This window comes from Nelumbo nucifera, chromosome 5, assembly GCF_055504915.1.
Source record: "Nelumbo nucifera cultivar China Antique chromosome 5, China Antique-T2T, whole genome shotgun sequence".
In the NCBI taxonomy this organism is placed as follows: Eukaryota; Viridiplantae; Streptophyta; class Magnoliopsida; order Proteales; family Nelumbonaceae; genus Nelumbo; species Nelumbo nucifera.
The window spans coordinates 23,769,419-23,787,077 of NC_142653.1; the positions used below are offsets into that span (position 1 = coordinate 23,769,419).

At 35.3% G+C, this 17,659-nt stretch overlaps 1 protein-coding gene across 2 annotated transcripts in view; it reads right to left on the bottom strand.

Annotated features, from left to right (window-relative positions):
• Nucleotides 1–15,822: 15,822 nt before the first annotated feature.
• LOC104595829 (uncharacterized) overlaps nt 15,823–17,659 on the bottom strand; it is a 44,548-nt gene continuing 42,711 nt past the window's right edge. The window contains exons 16-17 of one of the 2 annotated variants that reach the window (XM_010256738.3): nt 17,458–17,586; nt 15,823–16,317 (exon numbers count right to left, since the gene is read on the bottom strand). The gene's annotated coding sequence lies outside the window, so the exon portion shown is untranslated. The remainder of the gene's footprint in view (nt 16,318–17,457; nt 17,587–17,659) is intronic. The other variant, XM_010256739.3, reaches the window with a different exon arrangement.

The window sequence follows — 17,659 nt, forward strand, 5'->3', positions numbered from 1 at the left end:
CCATCACCAAAAACTCACTATGGGCAGCATCAACCGGAGAACTGCAAACGGGGCTTACCACGAATAACAACTGCTGGACAACCGCGAACTAATAGAGGAGGAAACCAAAAACTGCCTTTGCTTGCGAAGAATGAGCTTGAGCGACGACTTCGAATAGCATCAAACCATGAACAAAGAAAACAAAACCTTGAGAAAACTCAAAGAAAAACCTCAAGAAAACTTGAGAGGGAGACTCTCTCAAAATAGAGAGAGGGAGAAAAACCAAAAAGAGGAGGAAGGTGGAGGAGAGCCCAGATGGGTAGCGAAATTCCTTTGGGAGCACTTTGGCGAAGAAACCCTAGCGAAGAAACCCAGGGCTAGAGCAAATGGAAATTTATTGATATATATATATATATATATATGTGTGTGTGTGTGTGTGTGTGTGTATGGTTTATTACATATAGACAATATTAATTGTTTGGAAAAAAATGATTGGGCATGTATCAAACCGAGAATAAGGGACCTGGTTGAGGGCTTTCTTGCTTTAACCAGGTTATTAAACCTCAAAAACACCTAGACCTGTTGCTTTTTGGCCAACCATTTGAATCCAATCTTTTCTCAAGAATCTCAATTCTTAACATGCTGGTTTGGGGTTTGATGGAAAGGAGTTCCCGGAAAACATAACGAGGGTTTCAACTTTCGGGAGTTATATTTAATTAACGAGTTCCACTATGATATGGAAAAGATATGATATCTGAAAAACAATTTACCAATAAATTGTAATCATAAACATGATAGCGAATAAGGTGTTATTTATCAAAATTCATTGATGGATTTTGATTGGTCAAAACTCTTTCTATACCATATCTTTCCTGCATCATAGATTTTCCCTTAATTAATATATATGAGTTCAAGTAAGGTGTGTTTCAAAATGTTTACATTATATTACATCTAAATCTTAATCAATCATGTTAAAAGCATTTCATGTTTATCATTTCTTTTTTATTGGTTCATATTTCATAGGGATGCAAACGGTTAGGATTAGATTCAAATCGGGATATATCTGAAATATGATGATCTAATCGGATCTCACAAAAGTCAATTTGAATCCGAGTCAATTATGGATGTTGGATATATGAATATCATCCGATCTAATTTAATTTTTATAAATTTTAACAAATTATTAAAAGGGAAAAACATAACGGTCTATATAAAGAAAAACAAAAAATACAAGATTTTTTTAATTATTTTTATCAAATATATATATATATATATATATATATGTCTTTTTACAAAAAATAAATAATATAAAAATTATAAAAATGCAATATACACATATTTATAAATAAATAAATGTAAACAATATATACTGGATTCTTTTGGAAAGGATAGGGGGTGATCCAAATTCGCCCTGATTTAATTGAATCGTATAATCCTATTATTCAATCCGATATGAAAATCCAACAAAGGGATATCTGAATCCAACAAAATAGGATCGGATCATGATCCAGTCCACTTGCACTCCTAATATAAAAATTAAAAATGACACTATATCGCTTTTCTCTAGCAGCAATTTCCATATATAGAATACACAATAGATTTTGCCTTAATACATATCGCCACTTTATGCTAATTTTTATGGTATGAAAATGTACCATACCTAAAAGAGTTAAACCAATCAAAATTCCAACTGAACTTGGGTGAAGTAACTGTTGATGTTATTAATTTGTTAGGCACAACTAGATAAGTAAGGACCATTGTAGGAAACCACTATTGTGACGGTATTGTGTTTGGCACCCGTTATATACATGTGAATTTAGGCTGGAAACGATGCAAATGCAGTGTAAATCCCGGTTCAGGGTTTGCACTCTGGTTCACTTTTACTTGTGTTTGGCAATATATGCATTGATAAATGATAGATCAATGCATATTTACATTGTTAACAAGATGTAAAAGTACATCGATAAAAAAGAAGTAAATTTGCATTCAAGTGGGTTTTTGATAAAAAAAAAAAAAACATATGCTTTATTGGAATTCATGTTTGTACTAAAAGTCTGTTTGGTAAGAAGGTAAATTTGTTAGTGCAAAATTTATCTAATTTTGCAATTTATATAAACCATTTTACACTACATATTTACATTCACACTTATTACATCGTTTCCAAATGCAGCCGTATGTTAGATTTTTTATTTGATTTAAGCGATTAAATTGGATTTTGTTTATAAATATTTGCATTTTAATAAAATCCCTTTTTTCTGGTAAATGTATTTTTACTAAAATTCAATTATAAAAATTGGTTATCATTAATATGGGTTCTGTCATTTGAAGTGAGTATTTTTGAAAATGGAGGTAACTATTCTTAGCTTTTTTTTTTTTTTAAATAAAAGTAACCAATCTTTGGAAATACTTTTTTTTTTTGAGAATGAAAATATCCAATCTTTAGAAATATTTTTTTTTTTCTTGAGAAGGCATTTGTTTGAAAGTGGAAAGAACCACTCTCTCCACATACTTTTTTAGAAAGTTGTACTTAAATAATACTATAATAGCCATGGAATGACTAATTGTTTTGTACTTTTCAATACGTACACATAAAAATATATTAGGAAAGATTTCACCTATTTCTAGCATGCGGAAGAATCTCATGACCTGTCAGTACTGTACATTGGACAGGTGTGCTTTGGTTAGGCCAGGTGTGCATGAATGCATCCCTAGCAATTGCCCTGAACTTGTATGAAATCGTATTTGGAGTTTCTCCTGATTTAGCTCTCTAAATTCTCAATGTTTTAATTTAAAAATGATTCCAAATGGACTGCCTTATATTAGCCACGTGCCCAAACACATCCCTGCAAGGGTTTTAAATTAAAAAAAAAAAGAAAATTCTGAATTATCACTGAAACATTCTTGAATAATTTATATTAAATAGCTCCAAGTTTGATGTTTTCATTTTTCTAAATAATCAAAATTTCGAGGGACTTTAGAAGAAAAGGGAGAGAGATTATTGGCATTGGACTAAGATCATTTGATTTTGTATTTCTCAGGACTGCCACGATGGAGATCAGACTCTAATCTCGTGGATAGAAGCATGAAAAAGAGCTGCAAATACAAATATGTAAGGTTCATAAAAATGAAATCATTCGTATTTGCACCGAACATATTTCATATTTGTTTTTTCATTCAGAAAGAATATAGATATAATAATGGGTACAGTGTAAAACCTTGAATACAATATTCCTAAACCTTGTTTTTGTACTGAGACAATATTGTTCTGTAATTAGAAGAAGAAACATAAACATAAATATACTATAAAATCTCTTTCAATCTCCTAAAACCCTACCTCTTTTCCCTCTTCTATTCTATTGGTTATTTAGAACAGAATGAGTACATAAAAGAAGTGGTAAAGCCTGACAATCAGGCCTTAAAATTCCAACCGATATTAATGTCAAGCACCCGATTTAGAACTTAGCTAGCTACCATGTTGAGTATTGATGGTTGGTAAACCACCAAACTATTTGTTTTCGTTGAATTGACAATTGAGAACCCCTGCAATTCTTATATAGACTATAAAGAATAACTACTACACATGCAAAATCGCAAATAGTCAGCTGACCTGATCAGAAAAATTCCGTAAAAAGGCACAATTCATACTAGTTTAATGGGATTATTTTAGGCATCCAGCCAACTTAGTCAGTCCTGTTTCTTCATATTCAATATAACCTTTTTTAACACCTCAACCAGATCCTAATTCCTAGGATTTCTTCCTTAAACGCTTTCACACCTCAGTTGTTTAATTTCTTGCTTTTACATAATTTTCAGATTTGTTTATGGGATTTAACGTTTGTTTATAGTCATATCACTATTTATCATATATGGGTCCGTTTGGTCTGCATTTAGAATTAAAACCAGAATTAGAATCAAAATCCTTTAGAATTAGAATTGGAATGATCTATTCCTATAATTTGATTGATTTAACAGAATTCTGAATTAAAACAAATTGGAATGAAATTTCTCAAGGGAGGGGGATGGAATGACCATTTTCCAAATAAAGGAATGTTATTCCAACATAAATGGGAATAGAATTCTGATTCCACCCATTCAAATAGTTAAAACCGAAATGACCTATTCCACTTCCATTCCAGACCCCAGGGAATTTCTGTAGGCTGCATTTGTTTCTGGTGTAAATGCACTTTTACACCGATAAAGTTGAGAAACAATGGTTCGGTGAGAGTGTAAAATATGAATCGGCCATTGTGCCTATTTATATTCGTCCTGTTTGGTTATATTTTGTTGTAGCGTGAGATTTATCAGAGAGGGAGAGAGAGAGAGAGAGTGAAGGGCAGAACCGGGGTGTAAAGATCTCCTTTCTCAGAAGCTCATAAGAGAGAAGGGGCAAAATGACAAGGGCAGAACCGGGGTGTAAAGATCTCCTTTCTCAGAAGCTCATAAGAGAGAAGGGGCAAAACGACAAGGGCAGAACCGGGGTGTAAAGATCTCCTTTCTCAGAAGCTCTTAAGAGAGAAGGGGCAAAACGACAGAGCCACCAACGGGAGCAAAACGCCCAGGAACGATGAGATGCTGCAGCCATGAAGGAGCAAAACGCCCAAAAGTAGAGAATGCATCTGAATCGGCCTCCAAGTTCCCCCAATCAAACCCCGTCGGAACTTGGGTGCAAAATCAAACCGAGGTGTAAAATTTACCCTAATTCAATTTTACACCTCTACCAAACGCAGCCGTAGGAATTGTTTGAAAAGCCATGAACACCCATAGAGTTAAAGATTCTATATGCAGGGAGGATAGTCAGATCCACCACCAGGACGGCAGCATACCGAAAGCTACGAGTTCGTCTAGTAGCGAAAACTTGCGTCTGGCTCTTTTGTCGGAATTGGATGTAGCTGGCTTTTGATAATTTTGGGTTGGGCTTGGGCCAAAAACTCCAAACCCAACTAACAGGTTGGACTTGGCTGAAGGAATCCACCCAGTTTGAATGGATCAATTAATATGTTATAATTTCCGGGCCAAACATCGTCAAAAACCGTTGTTCGGGTCAGTGGGTTGCTGGACAAATCAACAGAAAGAACGGTTCAAACCGATTGTTTAGTCAATTTACAGGCCAAACATTCAAATTTAACTATGAACTTGTTTTTTTAGTTTAATTAAAATTTCAATTATAATGAGATATTTTAAAGTTCAAACCAACATAATTAAATGTTAAATTTCCGACGACCCATGGGTTACAACTTGCAACAGGCCGAACCACCCATTTTAAACCATAGGGTTATAATCTGAAACTCCATACTTTCCTTTTTTTTTTTTATAGCAAAGAAAAAAAAGTTGTCCAACAATAACATTTATAACACCTTTGATAATAACATGTGCCATTTTTATTTTTTAATAGCAAAACAAACCTTTACCAGCCAATCTCTACCAGCCTTTATCTTATTAATTTATTTTATATAATATAAATACCTTTATCTATTTCTCTTTAGGAATATTTCCAGTATAAAATGTTACACCCGATCCACTTTTTCAGACGTTTAATTTCAAATGTAAAGTTTACAACGAGAATCGATATAAATCATTTAATTGATCGTAAATCAATATTCTATTTATATTGATTCTCATATAAAAAATCCCCCCAAAAATCCATTCAAATTTTAAAGCCGAATCTACTGATTTTCTGACTTTCCATGCTGACTTCCACAATCAAACGCAGCCAAGGAATTGAACGGAGGGTATCAATGTAATCTTACAAATACTGTTAGCTTTCTAATGACAAAACATCCATGGAAGAGGCAAAAGAGTCAGAGAGGGTAGACTATTAATTGATGGTCGTCTAATATTAGGATAACTCTCAACTCATACAAAATGAGGCTGTGGATGGACTGTCAGGCTGTCAGATAGCCCATCCACATGGCCCATTACTAATAAAACGGAGCTTTTATCAAAATCCTCATTTTATTTGATCCTTCTTTTGAATCAATAAAATTTCCTTCTTATGCAGCGAAACATTAAAAAATAAAAAAAACAATTAGCGTGTTCTTGGTCCATTGGAATACGATCCCTGATAAAGTGACAGATCGATCAAGAGTCAAGACCCCCAAAACAAGAGGAAAAGAAGTATCCAAAATAAAATTCAATCAAGCTTGATGTACAGTAGAACTCTAAATCTACCAGCTAACTAATGCTGTTTTCTGAATTTAGGAGAGCAAAATTTAGTCTCAAATTTTGACGACCAAACTATATGTACATAGAATCATTTGCAAATTGGAACAACCAGTACTCTATAACTTGGTGGTAACATTGTGGAGTTGGAGGCTCAATTAATGGCTCCCGGAACCAGAAAGGCCAGAACAGAGAGTCTTCAACAAGGCGCAAAGCGGTCCATGAGCATACAGATTGTGTCTTCTGAGAGCGTGGACCCGTGAAATGGCTCTACTTGAATGGGATTGGGAGGCGACTTGAGGAAGGATGAAGGCTTCTCTTGCTGTGATGAAACTGAAACCGAAACCTTTTGGGGTCGGACCATATCCCCGAGCTTTGAGACGAACTCATTCATCCAGATCTCCAGGAACTCAGTCATTATGGAACAAACAACTTCTCTCGAACTCGAACTATCCTGCGATATAAACTATAAACTTTAATCTTTATAGGGCAAGGATGTAGACTGAAAGATGAGGAGGAGGGGCAGAGGGAAGATAAGACCAGAACAAACTTTTCAATTCAAACTTCAAAGAACAGCTATAGCCTATAGCCTTATAAATTGTTTTGTGGAACCCAGTTTCTGAAGAGAAACAGGGTGTCGTGTCTACACTCCGCCCCCAGTTAGGGGCAGGGCTGGTCTGGTATATATCCAGTATATTCTAGATGAGAGTGTGACTGTTGTGACATGCACGGCTCGGCTCTGTCGTTTTTTATAGCGAGGGAAACCACGCATTGTATTTAGATTTTTTGGTGCACAAAGCGACAGCCGACGGGCGCCGTTGATCGATCGCGACGCTTGAATCAATTATCAACTCCCACTTATTGGTGCGATGAGCGGACCAGATCTCTTTTCCTATCAATTCTTTCAATCTTATAATACAGCTGTTGCGTACATTATTGGCAGATGGCAGAAGGGAAAAGGAGCCATGACTCTCACTTGATCAACCTGGGTTTTATTTTTATTTAGTGTCATTTACTAAAATACCTCCGTTCAACTATTCTATCCTCTACTTTGTATTTTACTAAAATATTCTTTATAATTTACAAATTATTTATTTAATTGACCTTTAATTAAGAATTATTTGTTTTACTACCTGAAAATATTAACATGATCACTTAAACTAAATGAAAAATATTGAAGAGCATGGACCCATGTTGTTTATTCCAAAAAATACCTCCAAATTGAGTAAAAAATGTTCAAGGGTATAGATCCATAGTTATTTATTTCAAAAATACCTCTAACACATCTTTGTATAGAAAATAAAATTGACCAAATAGAGAAAAATAAAATAGTTGTCTGTGTTTTAAAAGGGGTAAAAATGACTTTTTTGTTTTAGTTTTTTTTTATTAAATTTATTTAAATGGATATTAAGATTAAAAGTACCATTTTCCACTTTCATCTAATGAAAGGTTGATTAAGTAAATTAATTGTAAACTATAAGGGATGTTTTAGTAAAACACAAACTATAGAGTAGGTTTAATAAATTCATAAAACTATAAGAGGTATTTTAGTAAATGACCATTTTAAAAAACAAAACAGATTAGGTTTCCATTGACACCCCCTCAATTTTTAAACCGTAATTGACTCAGACGGTTAAACCGTGTGAATTTTCATCCGATCTCAACTCCAGTTTCGGTTGCTCCCATGTCCGGTAGTTGGTTGAACCGTGAGAATGTTGATCCAGGTGGTTGAACCGTAAGGGCCATCACAATTTACAATAAATAATGTTTAAAAATCAAAATAAGAATGCTATATACAATGTGAATGCAATGCATTTTTATAATAGAACCATAGTAACTAATCAGTTTACTGGGGAGTTGGCTGATTAAATTCCTTTGACCTGGCGTATTGATTTGATCCCAACCTTTAATTAGTTTGGTTTCTTGTGTCAAAGACAACTGGGTATTTTATTTTTTATGGCCAAACATTGGGCAGCCCATGTAAAAGAATGGTTTACTTACAAAAAAAGAATGCTTTAGATTTATATGACCTACAAGTATTTATATATCTCAAGTCAATTTGAAGCTCCCTTCTCGGATGATTTCAGTATAAAAAAATATTATTACAAGTTAATAGTTTAACCAACAGCAAGATTATATTATTTTGAATAATCAAAAGGCCAGAAACTCAGAATGGAAAATTTATGGAGAATGATTAAATTATTTGATATTCGGAGGTATTCCAACAACATGGTTTGTATGTTTATTTGTTCATTTTATTATTATTTTTACGTACAAGTCTTTACATGGGGTCTACCTCTTCCATAAACATGTATCAAGTATATTAAGTACTATATTTGATACTTTAATAATGGTACCGTGGTATTCAAGTGCTTCAGTAGCAATTGTTTGAGTTCAAATCAGCCCCCCACAAGATTGTCCCCCACAATGTCCTATAATATATCTCTGTCATGTATTGAGACCATCTCTTGATGATGATATCATCATATCATTTTTTATATTATTATCAACATGCCGGAATATGGTGTGGGATGTTGTGGGGTGCTGGTTTGGTCTTCAATTGTTTTAGGCGTATTTTAGCCAAACAAGATTGGCTTTCTTGTTTGGATGAGATCAACTTAATTACAACTAGTCTTAAACTTGTTCATAATGGATGTTTTCCTTATAAAATCATATTTCTACTCATATTAGTATTATCTTTTCAAGTAGGGTGTCGATTGGACTGGATTTGGTCCAGTCTAATCTAATAAATATTTTGGACCATTTTTGGACAGATCCAATTTAATGTTTAAACAATTCAATCCAATCCAATCCAATGAATATTTTGGACCATTTTTGCATCGATCCAATTTAATGTTTAGACAGTTTAATTTGTTCAAATTCATTTTGATTTAGATTTGTTTCAACCTAAACCCGGTCTATTGACACCTATATTCTTATCTTATATCAATGGATCAGATATTGGCTTAATCCAACCCAATCCAATATAAATTTATTACAAATGGATCAGGTCCAATCCAATCTAATAAATATTTTAGACTATATTGATCCAATCCAATATATTTTATTGGTCCGTCCAATCCATCCAAATTGATTTTGGAATGAACAGGGTCCATTGACACCCTTATTTTCAAGCACACTACAGCTTGTGCATTTTGAATCCTCGGCTAAGCCGAGTATATCAAGTCAGTGCTGTTGGACTTAGACTGGATAGGATCGTTTTGGTAACTGGGCCATAAGTTGGATGGTTTAATTATCCGGTTCAACCGTTCTACTGGTTCAAATAAAAAAGATTAAAAAGAAAAGAATTTCAAAACAGTTCTAGATTGTCCTTTAAGGATTTTTTTTTTCTTGATAGGCACTTGTAGGCTATTTTACAACACAATAAATAAAAATGATGTGTCTATGTGCTTGAGGCCTAATAGGCTAAGCCGGAAGAGCTATTTTGCCAAAAACAAAAAAGCTATTATGCCTGCAAATGTGAATTATATTGGGATGTATTTGAAATTATATATTCATCTTGGCTGTCAAATTGCAAAATGCAAACCAAGAAAAAATTGCACCAATTAAATATCGATTCCCTTATTTAGCAAGCCCCTATGTTAAATTAATATATTGTGCTTTGTTTCTTTCATTTATTTTTTTGGTTTTGTTTGGCTATAATGCAATTATATTTGCATTAATACCAAATACATGGGAGTGCAAATGAAAAGAATGCACATTCTGGTTTAATTTTATTTTGGGTTTTACATTATTCTGGTATTATTTTATTCCATTTGCATTGAAATCATACAAAATTATGTAAAATTTGAAACAAAAAAAAAAAAAATCAAAATTTACACTATCATAATTTTGCATCAGTGCAAATAGATTTGCACAACAACCAAAACGCAGCCTTTGAAATTTCAACTTCTCCGACCAGTTCGGCGCAACCAATATGTTAATTGATTAAATTGTATAATTGCAGTACACGTGGTTGTTCATTTAATTATCCATGTGGCCCTGTACAGGAGGACTAAACAGTAGAGTGGAGTCGTATTCCTTGTATCTCACCCTTATCTCTTTAGATGCATACGTGGACTCGGGTCCATCCTTATCTTTTCTTGCCTTCTTTCTTGTGCCAAAGTTATCTGGACGGTGGGCTCCACTTTAAAATATCTACATTTGACTCAACTCCACTTTCCTTATCCCCAGTTTCCAGTCTCAAAAGCGACAGTGAGCAGGTACAGGTCCGATGTGCCGATCCCATCAACCGGCTTCTCCCCCGGTTTTGGGTCGTATCGTTCCAACCTGGCTTACATTTAAAATGGGTATTCCGCAACAGCCCAGACCGACCCGAATAAAATATATACTTCAGTAGCATCATCTACCGCTTCATTTCAAGGTTGCAAACGGATCGGATTGGTAAAGAATAAATTAAATCATATCCGATAAGAAACCCGGTTGATCCGAATCTGTTTGGAATTTGTCAGATTTTCAAGAGCACGGCCTAAATTTGTATTCGAATCCGATTCGATAAATGGCGGAGTGGATCGGGATATATTTGAATTCGATCCATTAAATAAACGGGTCAACTTTTTGATTGATTTATTAGAATCAATTGAGTCCAACTCTTACCAAATCGAATTTCAATTTCAATCAAATCTGATGCGACTTGTTTATAATCCTAATTACTTATTTTAAAATGGACGTTCTCTAATTTGGGTCGATGCAAAAATCTGACCCGATACCTATCCCTGAACAAAACCAGCAAGCGAAGGTGCCTTGTCTCTGAATCGAGAGAGAAAGAGCGCACACAGACATTTGATATCATAGAGTAGGCCTGCAGAATGGGTCCCAACTCCCACGGCGCGAAACCATGGGAAGAGTCGCGTCCTCGACCCTCTAGTTTTATCAGGAACCCCCTGTTTTTGTTTCAGTGTATCACTCTGCGGTTACTATATAAGTAAATTACTTCCTTCAAATCTCTTCAACAAACAATTCTAACTCAGAACTATTGTACTACATACACTTCGCCAAAGCTTCCTCATCTGAGCTCACTGGTTCTTCTTTTACAAGAAAGATGTCTGGGCTGGTAGATATGTGGAACAACGAGGTCTCAAAGCTGCGCGAAAAGGGTCGGAGCTTCCTCCCAGGCGGTTCAAACTCCAATCCTGGGGTACAGTCCACCCAGATGGTTCGAGAAGAAGAACTAACTTCACCTCTGTCCCCCACTTTAGGCCGTTCCATGCTTACCAAGTCGCCGGCAGTGTACTGCTCCGACGCTTCTGTTTCTATGCTTGTCGAATGTTTTAGCCCTTAAAAAGGGGAAAAAGAAAGGGAAAATCAATCACAGGGGAACTTTTTTTTTTCTTCGTTTCGATTATATTTGGGTTGGTTTCCTTTATATTGTACATGCCTGTGTTGAATATATGTTAACTAATTTAACTTTTTAATCCAAGTTTGGTAATATAATTATTAGAATTTCACTGTAAATTTGTTTTGCCCATCTATGATCTATCCGATAGCAAACATAGATTAAGTTAGCAGTGCCGATCAGAAAGCAGGGTTAGGTATCGGGAAACAAGGTAACCGATCAATGGTAAGAATCATTATATGCCGTTGGTACTCTCAAACGTGGGCAAATAAGCGGCTGTGCCAGACTGGTTTCAGCAAATCCGAACTGGATGATTGTGCTGTGATTTCTAAAGTCTAAACTCAACAGTGAAGGCTTATTCAACTAAAACGGTTGCAGATTCAGACACCCGTTGACAAGAATATGATAAAGTGGGTATTTCTAATTGTCTGCACTCATTGATATATCGAGCATGTGTTTAATGGTGGAGAACAAAATCGACAGACATGAGAAAATACAGAGCAAAAGAGAGAATATTATGACCAACTGAATTAATGAAGCCAATACTTCGACCCTTTATTAAAAAAAGTGAAATTCTAGCTAGTGGGCATGTTTGGAGTCACCTGGCAAAGAATGTTAAGATGCAAGTGACAGATTTGCACCGCCTGGAATAGGTATTTTTGAACAAGCTTAAATTCTCAATTTCTCATCTCAACGTATGGTTAATGGAAACTAGTCGTAGAAAGCCAGTGCTAGCTGGGTTTTGTTTCTTGTGGGCTTTGTCTTCTAAGCTTATCCTTTGTAAATGGATGGTCCGATCTGTCGGGTCAATCCTATACTTGGTACCCCTGTCACCGTCGCTGTCACTGAATTATTGTCTACAGCAACTACCACTCTGTTGGGACTTTGGACTGTAAATGAAAGTAGTCGTGTTTCGTGGAGAGTGTTGTGCTGAGACTCTTGGATTAGGCAAGCATTCAGCAATTTTAGGTTCCATCGGAGCTGCGTAGTTTCTGATTAATTTAGAATCGTTCTCTGCGTTGAACCATTTACAAGTGACTGCTTTGTATCACTTAGGGTTAGTTTGGTTTACAGTTGGAATTGAAATTCGAATCAGAATTAAAATCTTTTGGAATCGGAATTTGAATAGTCTATTTCCATAATTTATTTGGTTCAGGCAAAAATGGAAACGAAAATTAGAATCAAGAGGAATGGGATTTTATTTTCAAGAGAGAGGGCAGGGAAATGGCTATTCCTTAAAAAATGGGAGAATGACATTCCGGCAAGAATGAGAATGGTTGATTCCGTCCAACCAAACAATTGAAATTGGAATAGCCAATTCCAATTCTGATTCCAGACCCCTATTCCTGCAAATCAAACAGGGCCTTAATGTATAGAAGAAAAATCCAGTGCATCTCATTACAATCCATGGTTTTTAAAATTGGAGCGGACAGTCGGACTGGAAAAAGAACCGGTCAGGTGAACAGTTCCGTTTTACTCCAAAGCCGCTATTTTGTCAAAAACCATTGATTTAGTTGACAAACCGCTGATCCGTACGTTCAAACTGTTCAAACCGTCCAATAATTTTGGCCATTTTTTATTTTTTGTCAGAATAGGCCATCTATTCCGTTCAAACGGTGGACCATTTGACCTGAGAACCAAACACTCCTGACCGGTTTGGTTCTAAAAACTTGGTTACAGTCCGCTGCAGTGAACCAATCATTTTAATTTGCTAATAAAGACTATCACTAAATTATGATTAAAAACCTATGAATTCGAGGACTCACTAATAACTTAAGCTTTTAGGGTGGATGGTCTTTATTTTTTCCTTTTTTCAGTTTACACAAACTGTTTACCAAATGTCTCGATTCATCAGTTCAAATAGCAAATCGGCCCTGTTTCTTCCATTAATCAACTTAAACATACTAATGAGTGATGAGTATTGCATCTCTCTCCCTTATCCTTGCACCGAGGATACTCATCCATATCTCTTCGATGAGAGAGCTTGACATTTGAACATTTAGGATAAGATATTTTACGACGGTGGGTCGAACATTCAAATAAGAACAAAATTCTTCTCATCAGAAGTCGTTTTTCTGTCTGTCATCCCAACGAACAAATCGGAACTTGGCACCCGACCCACCACTCCGCTAGTTCTTTTCTGGTCTTGATTCGTGAAATAAGAAACTTAAAATTTGCAACCTTTCAATCCTACCGAAGGACACGTACGTAGACAGCATACCCTTATATTAAAATCTGAAAACTTTTTCCAGGCAGACGTGAGAATGGTTTACGTGTTCACAAGTGAAATGTTTGGAAGGACGCTGGAATGAGCAAAGATAAACTCCAATAGTTTGAAATATATGTGATATGTCCTCCAGAACGTGCGTTCTAACGCTTGCCAGATTTATAGTATGATGTTGATCGTTGATGTTCTTCCAGTGGTTGGGGGTTGGTGGGTTCTTTTCTTATCCTTCGAACAAAGGCACCGTGTCATTGTCAGTGTAGACCTCAACCTCTTCTAAGACACTTTTACAGTGAACTAGTGAAATTCACTGTTGAAGGCTTATGGGCTGAAAATCCACGATACGAAACCACTACCCCTTAGTTTCTCCATGCTTCTCACCCTTTAGGATGGTTTATATATAAACCCTCCGACACCTTACCTTCCAGTTTCGTCATCAAAACAATTCAAAATTTCGAATAGAGCCGTGAATGGACTCCAAAATTATGATTCGGATCATACGTAGATTTAACACCACCCGATGTAATAAAAATCTGATTCTGATAAAAATTATCATTTTATGTATATATAGATAGTATATATAATTATATAAAGTCTATAATTTACAAATTTATATATTTATTATACGTATAGAAGTTAAAATAATAAGGTTTTTCAAAATTTCTTTTATTTTTTTGGATGATTTTAAACGCAACAAAATGGTGTGGATTAAATCTGAAATCCAACATAATAATTAAACACATGCAAATCTAAAAGTTTCCAGATGTTCAGATCCAAATCTGATCTATTTACATCTAATTCAAACGAGCTTCTGTATTGCACATTCCAAGGATTCCCAACCAAAACCGTTATAATTTACTTCATCTGTTTGCTATTGCTTCTTCTGTGGTGCAAAATAGATGTCTTGGCTAGTAGATGTGTGGAATAACGAATTGTCAAAGCTGCGTGAAAAGGGTCGAAGCTTCTTCCTACCAAGCAGGTCTAATTCTGATTCTAACTCGGGTCAAGTTGACCCAGGTGGTCCTCGCTGAAGAAGGTGGTCAAGCGATTAAACCAGCTCTGTCCTCCACTTTAAATCAAAGTTCAAAGTATCTATACCTATAAGCCCGTATTACATTGGGAGTTTCTCCATACACCCCTACAGAGGATATATTGGGATTTTGACCGGTTCAGGGGGTGGACAGACCTTCAACTGGCCCCTTTGAACTATATTTAAAAAAAAATATACCGATACAGCCCAATAAACCTCTACTGGCGTATAAGGCATATCAATATTTTGAACCTTGCTTTAAACCAAATTACACAAGATAAGCCCTCACGCCATCTGTGAAGACAGGTATCACATGTCGAATGAAAGCTCATGTGTTCATTAAGTTACAAGAGACACATATATAGAGACAAGACTGAGTCAATTGTAACAAAAAGTACACATGGCAAGATACAACTGTACATGTAACTGACTCTAATTTACTCTATTCTTCTAACAATCTGTAGTTCTGTTCGAACAGCCTTTACAGCCTTGCATCGGGAACATCTCCGTACTTCTATGCATTATTTCATGGGGAGATGTTGTCAATGCAAGGCTATGATGGCTGTTCGGGCTTTGCAATGACTGAATCCGGTTTCTCTGTAGTTCCCTTCTTGAAGGCTTCACTTCCTGTGCTCGTCAAATGCTTTAACCCTTGATAAAGCACCTAATCAAGCAGCAGATATTTTTCTTTTAGCTCTCTTTAATTTGTTCAGTTTCTTGTTGATTGCATGTAGATTATAAACGTTGCGAGAGAGAGAGAGAGAGGGGTGGAGGAGTTCCAAGCAAGCAGATTTTGATTTTATCTCAACTGATGAGCCTGTCGAGGTTAGGCTTCAAAGAACTAGCCATGCCGGTTGAATCTCCCACGCACGTAACGCACCACACAGACACCCTGAATTTTATTGATAAAAATAAAACTCTAAAGAGAGGACATAAATTAGTAATTTTTAAGCGTAGATTTATGGTATACCGGAAAAAATTAAATCAAGAAAACATTACACATGGTGGAGTTCAGATATGTAGGAAGAAGGGATTCCAAGATGAGAATATTAGTGCTAACACTTAACATGGATGTAAGATGTAACCCCCTATGTAGTAAAAACATTGCACATCCAAATACAAATTATACAACAAAAAAAAAAAAAAATTGCACATGAATTTTTACTAGCTATATAAAAAATTTTAACAGGCATGTAATTCTAATTCCAAATGACCGTAAGACGAAAACAAAAGGATGAACAGAGACGGTGCTTAAGAATTGAGACTTACAATTTAACTATTTAGGATGAGAGAAACATGAGTCGGGAATGGTGCTTCCTGTACAGTGTGATGGAAAACACCTAAATCACATACAGCAGGTCATCGACACTAGATTATCATTCAGTTCATCACCAAGCTTATCAGCAGTTCCATTTGCCTTCCAGAAAACATGGTCCTTTATCAAGCTTATAAATTCAACCAGCAGTTCTTTGTTTCCTTTTCCAAGCCTAATTTGGAACAAGGCATCTCGAACCCAACATTTGAGCACTCCCAGTTTCCTTCCATGTAGGTACGGGCTTAAGACTAAAGCTGCAAAGACCAGGCAAGAATACAAACTATCATTCCATACAAACTTGAACCACAAATTTTATCCCTTGAGATTATTAAAACTATAGACAACTGAATTTCATTAGAAAAATAGAATATACATCCTGGAGTGAATTCCAAATATGCAATTGATATTGAGTACTCAACTAGAAGGCCAAGTTAGACAACTAGATTATAGAAAAGAACCATTTCAGTAGAAGACAACATATGAATGTAATCTTAATAACCACTTGATCTTCTTGGAAGTTGGAACAGACAATATTGGGCCATGTTTGGGAGTGCTGAAAAATAAGTGCTTATTTGGACCAGGACCACACCATTAAGCACTTAATGGTGTTTGGCAAATAAGCCCGAAATAAGTGCTTATTTTAAAAATAAGGGCTTATTTTTTAAGCCCAAATTGTCAGTTTTTTTTAAGTGCTCATTCAATAAGGGCTTCTTCCAAAATTATCCCTATTTGAATTTTAAAATACCACTTACAAAACTACCCTAGTTGAATTTTATAAAATCACTTTCATAAAAGTACTTTTATAAGTACTTCTGTAAAAGTATTTTTAGAAAAGTGCTGTTGTAAAAGTTCTTCAATAAAAGTACTTTTATAAAAGTACTTCCATAAAAGCACAAAAGCATTTTTATAAAAGTACCGTAAAAGCACTTTTACAAAAGTGCTTTCGTAAAAGTGTTTTCATAAAAGAACTTTCATAAAGTGCTTAAGTTAAAGTGCTTTCATAAAAGTACTTTCATAAAATACTTTTACAAAAGTACTTTTATTAAAGTGCTTTCATAAAAGTACTTTTATAAAAAATGCTTTTATAAAAGTGCTTTCATAAATCACAAATGCGTGCTTATTGGAGAAAAAGGCTACCCAATGCCCAATATGAAATAAGTGATTATTTTTTAAAATAAGCACTTCAAAAAGTTGGGCGCCAAATGTAAATAAGTGCTTATTCGAATAAGCACTTATTTTTAACATAAGCACTCCCAAACATGGTCTTAGATCGCAATGAGATCTATTTCCAACAAAGTAGAATATACTAAGGGCTCCTAATTCCAATGAAGTGGAATATGTTAAAGGCTCTTGAAGCCAAGATTTTACTTCAGTGCTATGGGAGCCTGCAGTACCTTCATACCCTGAGAAGTTGTGGCACCAATCTAGTGATTATCCAATTAACACAGGAAGAAGCCTTTTGATAAAGGACCTTGTGGGCTGTTGATCATTGTCTTCATTGACACCAAATGCATACCCAGATCCTGCAGCAATCATTCATTGTTTGAGAACCACATAAAGAAACTAACTTGTTGAAGGGGAAAATGTCATAGTCCA